This window comes from Pelodiscus sinensis, chromosome 16 (genome assembly GCF_052426305.1).
Source record: "Pelodiscus sinensis isolate ZL-2025 chromosome 16, ASM5242630v1, whole genome shotgun sequence".
Classification (NCBI taxonomy): domain Eukaryota; kingdom Metazoa; phylum Chordata; order Testudines; family Trionychidae; genus Pelodiscus; species Pelodiscus sinensis.
Window position 1 is genome coordinate 7,275,654 of NC_143067.1, and position 14,002 is coordinate 7,289,655.

Consider the following 14,002-nt stretch of genomic DNA (forward strand, 5'->3'; position numbering starts at 1 on the left):
GGGGGAATGTGGGGAGGGTCTTTCTCCTCCTCAGTCAGCGGCCACGTCACTGAGGGTTTGGGTTTTTTCCCTTTGTGCTTCTCACTTGTGCGTGGCCCTCGCCTGATTTTTCTGTGGGTCAGTGGCCCCCGGCCCAAATAAGGTTCCCCACCCCAATATAAAGCCTCATTAAGGGGCCCTGGAACAGGTGGATTAGTGCGCGCACGCACACACGCACCCTGAAGGTGCTAGACAGCCACATACTGACGGGACTCCGTGTGTAGTCTGGGCAGACCCCAGATGAACGAGGCCGTCAGTACAGTCATGTGTAGGGATGAAAATCCCGTTTCAAGTGTCTAACCAAATCACTGGTATACCCTGGAGCAAGCCCCCCCCCCACCCACAGCATGGCACAGGTGGGGGATTGCTCCAACCGGGCCAGATAGGCTGCACTGTGGGGGAAGGGGGTTTCTCTGGCAGTGTGACAGGCATAGCGAGGCTGGAGCGCCTCTCAACCCCCGCTGTGATGCTGGAGCAGCCCCCCGGCTAAGTCAGGCGCTGGTTAGCCGGTTACCAGTAAGCATCCCCAGGAAAGGAGGGGTGGAGAGGACAGAGGGCCTGATTTTCCGAAGTGTCGAGCACTCACAACAGCCACTGAACTCCCTGGCTGCTCGGCTCCTCTCCTGATACTTAAACGCGCGATCACGATTCAATCGAACATCCTGCTGGAAAACGTAAGAACCTTTGGAACCCTCCAGGGCGGGGGGTCTGGGGGCCTGTGCTTTCCCCCAGGCCTGGTCGTTGGTCAAGAGCTACTGAGGAAAGAAGGGGTCTAGGAAGGTCATCGGCGTTGGGGGGAACGGGACGAGGACGGCAGAAGGAGTCTGCCACCAAGGAGCCATGCTGCAGCCTCAGCCAGCACCGCTGGCGATATGCTATTGCCACTCGCCATGGCCCCGTGTGCGGGGCTGCTGTCGGAGGAGCCAGAGGCTGCTCCTCTTGCAAGGAGGACGTCCAGCTGAGGAAAGCGTGGTACGGCTCCTGCAGGATGCCAGCGAGAGGCTTCTGCTCACGGCAGAGCTCCGCTGTGCGAGGCTCAGCCAGCGTGGGCGGGCAGGACACGCACACGCTTGTGAACCTCGTGATTAGCAAGCCACGGGGACTCCTCCCCCCCAGACTGCCCTGTCTGCTCTGCATGTGTCTGCACTTGACCCGCAAGCCACCAGAGGCGACCGCTGGCTTTTCCTTTTACACACAGTGACACAGGAGCTCAACCATCGCCAGGACACCGGTGATAGGAACGGAGACAGCCCAAAGCCAGGGGAGCTGACAATCGCACTGGGCCCCGGGGTAAGGTGGGGGGAGGCCCGGCTCCACACTCCCAGAAGGGGCGGAGCCTCAGGCAGAAGGGGTGGGGCCAGTGCAGCATGCCACCGCCCCTCCCTCCCAGCCCTTGGTGCCGCCTAGAACACACCACATGGCGCCCCAGCCATGGTTCCAAGAGCCCAAAGCTCCAGGTACCATCACTGCTGCAGTAGCAGTGGCCAGAAGCCCTGGGCCCTTTTGAGTCACCAGGACCGGGGGCAATTCCTCCCTCCCACCAACAGGCCTGCCCAAAGCACCTAAAAATATTCCCTGTGGCCATGCTGCCCCAGCAGCCCTGTTCCAAAGACTCCTCCAAAAGTGCCACCTTCTTTCCTGCGCCTGCCCAGAACCATTTCCTCCACGTCAGCCAAATCCCGGGGGTGGCCCCATTCAGCCAGCCTCCCATCTTCCCTTAAGGCCCTGCTCTCCGCAGCTGCACCTCCTCGGGAGACCGAACCGCTCCGGCTGCTTTAATTGGCCACCCGGGATCGGTTTATTCTGCTCTGCCAGTGCAAAAAGGGGAGAAAGGTCATTGGGAACGAGAAGGGAACCCTGACCTCCCCCAGGTGCACAAAACCTTCCCCTGCTCCATGGAAAGCATGCGAGAGCTGCCGGCACGGCCCAGCTTCAAGAGCGAGAGGCATAACAAAAGGAAACCAAATCCTCTGTCCTAAACCTGATTCTGCCCAGGTGTCTGAAAGGGATGAAATATGAGCCAGGGCGTGCCAGGTGAATCTCACCGCAGGTCTGCAGCAGACTAGGCACTCGGGGAAATATTTAATTGCCAGCGGTGAGGGGGGAGGGAGGGAAGCATCATAAACCAAAGTTACAGGTGAAATCAGTGAACGTGGCAGGTTCACAAGTCTGGGACTCTCTAAATGAGGCCAACCCCGGGATCACCCTGCCAGGGCGGGACACGAATCCACGGAAGATGGGCACGCAAGTCTAGTCCCGGTTCTTTGGGCTGGGATTTTCAAAGCCACCTAAGCAAGCTGGAAACAAGGGACTGGGTTTCCAAATCCCTCACTCAGCTTTGGGAGAAAATCCGCTTCGGCACCCAGAGTTCATTCCGGACAGGCACAGAATCGCCCACCTGGGACAGACGACGCAAGAGGCCACGTTCATGCCACTGGAGGCTGGCCCTAGCTGGTTAACATGACCCTTTCCCTACTTTCTCCCCTCCTCCCTAGCTCTGCCAGGGCCACCTCTGCCACCACCCATTGCAATTTGGCTCTTGCTCTACGGATTCCAATCCCGTGGGCTTGAAACTGGCACGTGAGATGCAGGACGCCAGTGGGTGCCACTCCCCAAGGAAGGGGAAAGTAATGGTGACACCACCTTCCCCCTACAGAAGCATGTCACCGTCAGACCCACTCAAATAGATCCTTCCCACATCCCCCTCCCTGCAAAATTCCTTCATCTCTCTCCTCCAAGGCAATAGCCCACGTCACTGCTTCTCATGAGGGAATTTTGCCTGTGGTTTTTTTAATAAGAAAAGAATTCCTCTTCAACTTGCAAGCTGCCCTTCATGTGTCCCTTCCTCCTCCCCCCGCCAGCTATTAATCTGATCTAGGAGACAGCAGGGGGGTTGGTCTGGGCTAGCATTTGGGAAGGAAGGGGGTCCCAAGAGGACCACAGATGTACTCATTTTTTAAGAGACGCAGCTGAAGGTAGACACTGAAATATGCTGAACCCCAGAGGTGTGACTGAGGTGCTGGGAGCCACAGTGAATTTGCTTTTCTGGATGCAGAAGGGCAAATGGGAAGAAGAGGATGCCTTTTGTTTCATCTCCGGTGGTGAAGACTTTTCTGATGCTTCCATTACACACGCATAAACAGTAACTGGACCCCGAGGAGGAAGAGAAGATAGTAACACGAGATAGTAACGCGGATGATTAAAGATCTCAGGAACTGTGACGATGCAGAACAGTCAGCGACAAGTGGGTATATTTAACAGGAAAAAAAAAAAGGAGATTTAAGACTGAGGCATGACAGCCACGTTTCATCAGGGCTATGCCGTGCCTTGTCTAGGATTGAGAGAGGTGATGTTAGATTGTTAGCTCACTTAATCTAACCAACATTTTCTAAAACTGCTGTCAAGGCACCCGGGTTTCTGCACGTGCCAAGATGGCAGAGTTAAAAGAATACATTCTACTGTGTCTGGACTAGAGCTTTGGAAGTTTGAACAGCCCCTTTCATTCTTGGTCAAAGAACAGTATTATCTAGAGTAGGATTGAAGATACGATGTCAGTAAGCGTTAGCTCACAGGCCAGTTAACATGTTTGAACAGCAATGGGCAACCGAGGCTAGAGAGTGGGCTTCAGTTTTTAGCTTCGTCTCAGTGGGTCGCAAAGATTGTCATAACCAAGACAGTCTCCCAGGATAGGGTAGTTTTGCTCATTGTGCTTGCATGCCTAGAACTGCAGGGGGTGCCAAATGAACCGTAGCAGCGCTGTGATTGGCTGCACTGGGAGCACATGGATCTCACAGTCACTATTGTGTGCAACCAGCACCCAGCTCACTTCACGCATCCTCACTTTACTACCACCAGTAGGACAACAATGACTGATAGAAACCGACGGAATACGGCAACCCTCGTGGGCAACAAAACATCTCATGGGCCACACATGGAACCCGGTGGGTCGCATGTGGCCCTCAGTCTGCCACGTGGTCCACCACGGCGTTTGAAAACACAAGTGCAAACACAACAGTGTCAATCTGAAGATGCAGTCAACTGGTTGAGTTCAAGACCAAGGTCCCCTCTACATCTTAGCTCAACCAATTTGGCTGTGTGGACAGCCAGGTGTCTCACGTGCACTGCACTTCTCAAGCATGTTAGGACTTAGTAGCTACTATGTTCCAACACCATTCATCTGGACAAGGCTGCGAGCGAAGATTAATAAAGTCATAGGGGTTGTTTTTAAGACCAAAAAGACCATTCTGATCATCTAGTCTTATCCAGAGACCTTCCCTACAATAATTCCTAGAGCAGATCCTTTAGAAAAACAGCCAGTCACGATCAGGGAGGGATGTAAAAAGTGGTTTAAAAATACTAGTGGTTACACGTGTTGCTTAAACAAGCTTTATACCGCAGAGCTCGCAGCAAAGATTTCCCAGGAAGGCTGCCGGCCTCACTCCCAGGAGGAGGCAGTTTCGCTGCACACTCTGCAGCAGGCTCCCAGGGAGCCAGTGTGTAACCTACAGCAGGGGGTCAGGCGGGCCTGCCACGGACAGGAGCTGCTCCGGCCCCAGTCAAAGCAGCCTCTGCCTGCAGTGGCCCCGTGGGGTAGGAGTAGCCACCTGTCCAAGGTAGGGAGGAGCTACTCCAGCCCCTACCAGTTCACTATTTACGTCCCTAATCCAATTTAAAAGTGTGCCACCATATTACTCAAGAGAGAACCACAGGCTCAATGCCAAAGAGGCTAAAAACTGAAGCTGAGAAAGGAGCAAACATAGAATCTTAGAACTGGAAGGGGCCTCGAGAGGTCATCAAGTCCAGTCCCCTGCCCTCACAGCAGGACCAAGCACCATCTAGATCAGTGTTTCTTAAATTGTATTCTGCAGCACACCGGTGTGCCGCGGAGAACAACAGAGTTCAAAATGGCCAGCCTTAAAGGGGTAGGCAACTTTTTTTTTTTTGGCTCAATAATTTCCCCCCCCCCCTTTTTTTTTTTTTAATTGCTCAACAAAACAATCGTTGGTGTTCCTCATAAAAAAAAAATATATTGTTTGGTGTTCCTTGGTCTTAAAAAGTTTAAGAAACACTGGTCTAGATCAGTGGTCCCCAACCTTTTTGTGTGGTGGGCGCCGCACCGGTGGGTGACGTCATCCCGCTGCGTCGCCCAGCCCCGTGCCAAGCGTGCCTGCACTGGTGCCAGACCCCCCCACTGCGGCCATTTCGCAGCTCTGGACCGGCCGCCCTGCTCCTGCGGCTTCCCTGCTGTGCTCCCCAGCAGGTTCTCCCACTGCAGGCGCTTCCCCATGCCCCGTCACGGCACGATTTTGGCCCTGCAGCACGTGTGGCCCGTCCTCCTCCGGCCATCCTGTGTTGCAACCCCGACTAGGCGGGCGCACATAAATGTCCCGGCAGGTGCCATGGGACATTTAAGATCATAAAAATGCAGATCATCAAGCATTTAAGAGTCTACAGAGAAATGTCGTTACAAAAAGGGGAACTGATGTGAAGGACTAATGCTTAAAAGCTCCCATCGAAGTGGAAACTGGAAATATATTTAAAAAAAAAAAAAACGAACAAGCACCTAAGAGAAAGCACCATTAGAAAGTGAAAATGCTGGATAGATGTGTGCATGACTGCCTATCAGTACACATCGTTTCTTTGCTTTGCTGGTCAAGCAAAGAAATCAAGGGAAGACAACTTCATTTGCTTTAGCGCATGTTTGCAGAGCAATTTCAGGATGCAAAGCACTGCTGAGAATTATTACTGAAACAAAACCCTACAGTCTGAAGAGCATGGGAGTCGCTGGGTAATAAATCACCACCCTCCTCCTCCTTGCACACAGCTTTTCATCTCCAAAGCATTCTTCAGACAATCACAACATCCGCACAACGTCCCTGGGCAATCAGATATCAGAGTGATGAAGCATAGCATAAAAACTCACGACTGTCGTAATCATTAAGGAATGTAACAGAAACCCATATTTACAATGGGCTAAGGGGCCCCAACAGAAGCGGATGTGTGCTCCTCAGGCATATTCTACACTTAAAAAGCTCAAATCGACCTAGGTAAGTCACTCCAGGCTGGGGAAATTTTGCACCTGGAGTGCCAGAGTTACCTTGACCTAGCTATCTGCATAGACATGGCTCGCTCAATGAAAGGATTCTTTCGTCAACCTAACTACTGCCTCTTGGAGAGGTGGATTAACACCACCGATGAAAAACCCTTTCCATCAATGTAGGAAACATCTCCATTACAGTGCTGCTGTACCTGTGCTACTGCAGTTTCTGCAGTGCCAGCAGACATCCAGCCTACATAGAAGTCTGTCCTGCTTAACCCGCCAGCCTTTGGGAAGAACATTACCTCGCTGCCCAGCTCATAGACTCATAGACTTTAAGGTCAGAAGGGACCATTATGATCATCTAGTCTGACCCCCTGCACAGTGCAGGCCACAGAATCTCCCCCACCCCTCCTAGAATAATCCTCTCACCTATATCTCCGATATTGAAGCCTTCAAATACTTTGAAGACCCCAAGATGCAGAGAATCCTCTAGCTGTGATCTGTACCCCATGCTACAGAGGAAGGCAAAAAACTTCCAGGGCCTCTGCCAATCTACCCTGGAGGAAAATTCCTTCCCAACCCCAAATATGGCGATCAGCTAAACCCTGAGCATGTGGGCAAGACTCACCAGCCAGACACCCAGAAAGTTCTCTATAGTAACTCCTAACAGCTGCTCTTGGGAAGGTCCTAGGTAAGGATTTTTATAAATCCAGAAGCTCTGGGCACCACATTTCAAGAAAGATGTGGAGAAATTGGAGATGGTCCAAAGAAGAGCAACAAAAATGATGAAAGGTCTCAAAAACACGACTTAGAGAGAAGACTGAAAGAACAGGGTTTGTCTGGAAAAAAGAAGACTGAAAGGGGACATGAGAGCAGTTTTCAAGTACCTAAAAGAGTGTTATAAGGAGATGGGGGGGAAATTGTTCTCCTTGGCCTCTGACAATAGAACAAGCAGCAATGGGTTTAAATTGCATAATGTCCTATGCTATCTGGACATTAGGAAAAACTTTCTATCTATCAGGGTGGCTAAACACTGGAATAAACTGCTTAGGGAGATAAGTATCTCCAGTGATGGAGATTTCACAAAGAGCAGGTTGGATACATATTTATTGGGGATGATCTAGACCAGTGTTTCTCAACCAGTGGTACGAGTACCCTTAGGGGTATTTGAAAGAAGTCTGGGGGGTACTTCAACAACTGAAATTTGGAGCAAACGGAATTTTTCTTTTAAGTTTTACAGTGCTTTATTATTTTGGTACTTTTTACACCCAAAAATTTCATCACCCGCCCAGCTACGATTAAGTTGTTTAAACAAATGAGTTGCAATGGTAGAAAAAAACCTTTGTGTACCTGAATACTATAGGTATTGGGGGTACTTTATAAAAGAAAGATTGAGAAACATTGATCTAGACAGTGCTTGGTCCTGCCGTGAGGGCAGGAGCCTGGACTTGATGACCTCACAATGTCCCTTCCAGTTCTAGCGTTCTATGATTCTAAGCTTTCGTGAATGCAACCCTTGGGCACAAACCACTCTTTAGTCAGCTGGAGCAGGGGTACTCAGCCAGGGGGCAGCAGGAGGCACGGGGACCTTTGCATAGTACTTTGGAGAGGTCATTTATTACCTCCCTGGACACTCAGTAATGGACTGAAAAGTAGCCGTCCTTCTACAACAGAACTTCAAAACCAGACTGCAAAAAGAAACAGCAGAGTTGCAACTCATTTGCAATTTAACAAGATCAAATCAGGACTGAGTAAGGATTCGGAATGGTTCTCTCGCTACAAAGGCCTCTCGTGGCATTCACACCTCCCCATCAGCTGCTGGGAGTGAGCCACATCTACCCTGCCTGATTTGGCCTTCTTAACATTGGCCCTACACTTGATAAGCCACCCCTTTCTTATGATATGCTAGTACCTATGTATATCCCGCCTCTGTAACTTCCACTCCAATGCATCTGACGAAGACGGTTTTACCCACCCGAGCTGATGCCCAAATAAATCCGTTCGTCTGTAAGGTGCCACAGGACTCCTCGCTACTTTTGCAAATGGAGATGCTAAAGCAGAGTTCAGTGGTGGGCACCAGCCCACAAGGGGAGTCCCAGCAAAGCCACGCCCAGTGCACAGTTCTTAGCCCACAGGACAACCATGAGAGCAAGCATTATGGCTGTCAACACAATGACGCTCTGACCACCGCATGCTGGACTTCCCGCATGTACCAAAATGAGCCTTCGTGAGCTCCCATTGACACTCATCCCTACTAGAGAAGATAGGTCCAAGCCCTCCAACCCCGCTTGTTCAGAGCACTCGTGCCTGCTTGCTAGCAGCCAGTCTGCAATATGTGCTAATAAATCATTCAGAACCGCCCGTCCCTCCCCTCCACCTGATTCCATTACGCATCCTGACAGCAGCAGGAAGCAGATTCCGACCATCTAGCATCACCACAGCCCCGAGACAGCAAGGGAAAGTTGGATTTTATTTGAAAAACAAGAACCCGGGGGTGCTTCTTCCCTCCAGGATTGAGCCTTCCAGCAGGGCAGACAGAATCTGGACCATTTCAAGCCAGAAATGCTAGGTCCAGTTTGTCCCTGCCTTGGACACAGCTTACAATTCTCAGCTCCTTTCCTGCTCCTCCCTCTCGCGCATGCGCAGCAGAAAGGGGCACAGGAGGCGGCATTGGGGCAGCCCAGTTTACTGGCATTAACGGGCGCCTGTGTGCAGCCAGAGTTTCGGGTCTGTCGTGTGGCATGAGTAACCCTGCTACAGAGCCTAGACCAGGGGTGGCCAAACCGTTACAGACAAAGAGCCAAAGTAGAGGTGGATACAGAGCAGAGAGCCAAGGGAAAAAAGTTGTTGAGGCTGTTGCTACACTTCAAAGGCGAAAGTGAAAGTACTGCGGGGAGCCCGGGGCCAGCGGGGGACTCATGCTGTTCCCCACTGACCTCGTGCTCCCCGTGGTGTTTCAAAGTGTCAGTGCCACATGGAGCCCAGTGTCATTGGAGAAGTCCCCAGTTGGCCCCGGGCTCCCTCGATGCTGCTGCTTTGAGACACCGCCTCCCTCCCCCCAGCAACTTGCTGCCTCTTTCTTATACAGCTGGTCCCCGAGTTACGAACGCATCGATTTACGACCGTTCGTATTTACGACCAACCTCCTATACAGTCAGAACTCGAGTTACGAATGAAATCCGCACTTATGAACAGCGCGGCCATACGTCAGTGAATGTAATCCGACTTACAAACACATCGAGTTACGACCAAGTACTTGGAACGTAACTGGGACCGGCTGTAGTGTGTTGACTTTCTGATAAGCATTTGCTTATCGGATAGTTGACTAGCCGTTCCCATTCCTAATGGTGGTGGTCCATTCCAGCCTCGGCCTCTGGCAGCCAGGAAGAGGAAGTGACAGGAGCAATCAGTGGTCATCAGCTGCCCTCAGATGCAGCTGGGTCATGTGATATGGCCACTGGCCACCCAACTGAACAGGACCTGCGGCAGTCCATACGTACAGCACGGGCAGCAACTCTCAGACCCAGCACCAATTCCATGGCTAGCTGCCACAGGCAGACAGCTCACAGGAGAAAAAGGCACCCATAGAACAAACAGCTTGCTCCAAATGCTAACCCCCCACTCCCACCCCAAACAATGCTTCCTCTGGTCTCTGGAAGGTGCCTTGCCCTCTGTCCAGGGGAGGCTGGCACACTAACCAAGTGCGCCCGGTGAAGCAGGGCTGATACCCACGCCGCTCAGCACCTTCCACAGTCAGCCAGAATGTGACCGAAGAGAGGTCTCTAACCTCTGCAAGGCCACAGAGCATGCCATAGACAAGACTGGGCCGTGGAGCTGGGTCCCAGGCTAATCCACACAGGCCTTTAAATCCCGCCCCCAGCCTCACCTTTCAGAGCGCGCTTTAAATCCTGGGTGGCGATGCACAATCCCAGAGAGACATCCCCTCTGGCAGCATTAGACCAGTGCACAGGGCACGGGTACCCACCCACTGCATTCTAAGCGGAAGGAAACATTAACTGCGCATTTCTGCCCCCCTCTCGCCCGAACACTGGCCAGTCACGAGACTTCCCCTTCCCATCTCAGCAGCTGTACAATGGTAGATAAGGAATGGCTCAGCCAGAGAGGACTTGGACTTCTTAATGGCTGAGCACACACCAGCTGGCCCAATTCAAAGGACAGACAAACAACGGTTAGGGGGCTTGTCGGCAGGCCCCGAGGACGGCTTTCTGTGCCTGCTCCCCAGATGGTGTAAAAGGAAAATGAATGAACGTGTTTTCTTTGGTGACAGGAAAAGTCGACCTTGGAAGGAAGGCACAGTGTGGAGTCGGGGCTCACTACGTGACCTAGGGCAAGTTACTTAGGCTTTGGCTACATTGAATAGGGTTTGCCAATATAGATGGACTAGTACAGCTAGACTGCTGATGCCGCCTGCTCCGCTGGGACCCAGCTTGTACAGATTGAACCTCTCTGGGCCAGCATCCTTGGGATCTGACCGGCGCCGAACCAGAGAATTTGCCAGACCACAGGAGGTCAATATTGTCTAGCAGCATCCCCAACACTCCCACTGCTTGCTGAGCTCTTTAAAGACATTTAGGTGTAAATTAGAGCTAAACAACAGCACACAACCCTGAGAGCCAGGATTGGGAGGGGGCTGTAAACAAACTTTATGGGACTGTGGGAAACTTGGCCACACCCATACTAAGTGGACATCTGGTTAACTAAAATCATGCCAGACCACAGATGTTGCTGGTCCAGAGAGTGCCTGATTAGTGAGATTCAACCTGTAATGGGCGGGGGAGGGGGTTGGCGAGTTCAGCTTAAACCAGTTTACCCTTAAGCTTAAACCAGTCAATAGACTTTTATGCCGCTGTAATTGCATTTGCATTATAGTTTTTGCAGGCATAGCTAGGTCTGCCAGAGGTGTATTTTTCATACCTCTAACAGATACAGCTAGGTTGGTAAAGATTTCTAGGGCAGCCCAAGCCTCAAACTCTCCAGCCACGATACCCGAAGTCACTAGTCTCTCCAAAAGTCTTGGATGCCAGCCCACAGCTTATCGGGGATATGCATCACAGGGTCGTTGGGTGAAGTGTTCTCAGATCCTTGGATGGAAGACACCACAGAAGTGCTTGGTAGTGTCACTGGGGATGTAAACAAATAGTCGTGTTTACGATTAATCGATAAGCCTAGGCTTATCGGTTAATCTTCCTGACTACTCGCATTCCCCCCTCCCCTTTGCTGCCTCTGTATCAGAGGAAGCAGCTGGGGTACCAGGCGGCCGGTCCACGAGGGGAGCTGATTTTTACACTGGCTCCCCTCACTGACCGGCTCCTGCCCGCAACCCTGCACTGCTGCCTCCGCTAGAGGGGCTGCAGCACGGCGTGGCAAGGGGGTCCCCAGGAGTGAGACCAGAGATACTAGCTGCTGGCCCCACCCCAAGGACTATAGAATAGTCGAGTAACCGCTAAGAATTCACACGGTTACTTGACTATTCAATTACCCACCAGCTAACCTCCCTACGTGTCACATGAAGCTGGATGGATTCGATGGGTCAGTAAAACCTCCCACAGAAGTAGCACCCACAAGTTAAGCATCACCTTGGGTGCTTCTCCTTGGACAGGGACTTCCATGGCTGTCAGCTGAAGGGTCTAAGATGCTGTACTAGGGATGTTAAATTCGGATTAGTTGGCTAATCAAATAGTCGATGCAATTTGCTTCGATTAGTCGATAGGGTGCCTCCGCCTAGGGCTGTTGCTACACTTCAAAGGCGAAAGCGCCGCATGGAGCTCGGGGTCAGCTGGGGACTCCGCTGACCCCAGGCTCCATGCGGCGCTGCCGCTTTGAAATGCCGCGGGAAGCCCAGCGTCAGGCTACAAGCGGCATTTCAAAGTGGCAGTGCTGCACGGACCCTGGGGTCAGCGGGGGGGGGGGGAGGTCCCCAGCTGGCCCCAGGTTCCACGTGGCGCTGCCGCTTTAAAGCACCCTCTCCTCCCCCCCCCTTTGCTGCCTCTTTCTGATAGAGGCAGCAAAGGGGGCGGGGGGGGGACTAGTTGACTAGCCTGTTGACTATCCGATAAGCATTTGCTTATTGACTAGTCGGTCACATCCCTATGCTGTACTTGACTCTGATGTGCATTTGCAGGCAGGGGAATCAGAGCTTCAATATCCCAGCTAGTAGGGGCAGGGTGGGTAACGAGTCTCCTTTTCTAATAAGATCCTGAACCTAACGCAGGCTGCTTGTAATGTGCCCATTCCAGCTGTGAACAAATCAAGCTGTCACTGGAGCAGTGGAAGCCAGCGAGGAATGCTGACAAAATCCAGGCAGAATGTATTTAAAATCTATAGTATTTCATCCAGGGGGGATTTTAGCAGAAGTTCCTCCTGCATTTTTCAGCTCTCTTTGTCCTCCATTTTAATATCAGATCCTACTGGGAAGGCGCACTCAGAAGTTACTAATGCGATTAGTCACATAAAGGGTGGCTGCTGGACCAAGTATTAGAGAAACCCCACAGACTGCACTGCAAGAGTGAAGTTGACTTGTGCATCCCCCAGGCTACTCATTTTAAATGAAATTTCCAAAAAATTTGCTAACAGAAAAGGGGCCCACTTCTAGCATTGCGCAATGCTACCATTCCAACTTTTTCTGCGCAGTTGGTTTCCATTTATCTACCAGGTCTACTGCAGAGGATTCTCCACCCACCACAACCGCCCTGCGGCAGAAAGTTCGGATTGCACTGCTCAATGGGGCAGGGGGCGCTGGGTGACGTCTGGAACCCACTCTTGTGCTACTAAGCCATGTCCCACCCTGCCGGATCCATTACTGGCAGGGTTTGCCCGGCTCTCCATTAAGGGGATGAGAATGTCAGCACACAGAGGCCTGGCTGGGCCATTTGCCCAAGAAGCCGTTCACTGGCCACACTGGCCACCTCTCCTATTTCTGACTGAGAAGGCTGTGGCGTGAACTAGTGCTCCCAAGACACAGCTGCACCTGATCCCCTTGACCGGTGTCACTACCTTGACTGATCCGGTGGGTGTGAACCCTTGCCCACTTCCCACAGGTCCCTGGCTATGCTGGTTAGCTAAGCCACACAAATGAGTGAACCAGAACAGCTGATAAAAATCATGATTGAAGCCAGTTCAAACGCCATAGCCGCAGCGCACAGAGAACTTAGCTCTCCAGAAGCCCCTATTTCCATAGCCTTCACCTTGCAACAAACATCCCGTGCTGCTAGGGCTGGCGGTCTAGAGCGACAACAGTGGCTGGGTAGCTTCTCGATCGCCGGCCCACTGGACAGACACACGGGACTGCGGCTAGAACAGCTGCCCAGTTTTTCTGCTGCTTCACACAGGGGAGCCCTGCAATCTCAGGGCCTCCTTTTAAGGTGAGGCCCCAGACTAAGCAGAGTATGCTATCAGCAGCCAGCCTGCTTAGTGGTCTCATCCTGCACCGTCTCTTGGAAAGGCGTCTCTCCCCCTACTCCTCCCGCCCCGCCTTTCTCTCCCCCATCTTCTGACATTCACATGAAAGGAACAGTGGGGGGGAAGAGGGAGCAACGCAGCAGCCTCACGCTCCATCCTGCCTAAAGTAGGCCAGCAGTGGCTTTCCAATCATTAGCCTTCTAATGCTGCCTCTCGCATGAGCTGGCCCTGCCCTTCTCCTCCCTGGCCATGAGACACATTCCTTCTGCTTCATGCAGAGCCGAGCCGGGTCTACCTCGCCACCCCCCACGCGCTGCAGCAGACTCACTGGCCTTGCTGAGCACACACCAGACCAACTGCCTCTGAATGCAGTGGCGGCTCTGCCATTAACCAGACAAGGCACAGGCCCACACAAACACATGGGGTCGTGGATATCGGTGGCAGCATGCAGCCCCAAACCTTCCTGATGTAACCTCAGAGGAGGGTAAGAAGAAACACTCAGAT

The 14,002-nt window shown here is 52.2% G+C and overlaps 1 protein-coding gene across 5 annotated transcripts in view; it reads right to left on the reverse strand.

The window, feature by feature from the left end:
* The window catches only part of NDST1 (N-deacetylase and N-sulfotransferase 1), a 97,651-nt gene that overhangs the window by 44,177 nt on the left and 39,472 nt on the right, over nucleotides 1–14,002 (reverse strand). The gene's annotated exons all lie outside the window — the stretch shown is intronic.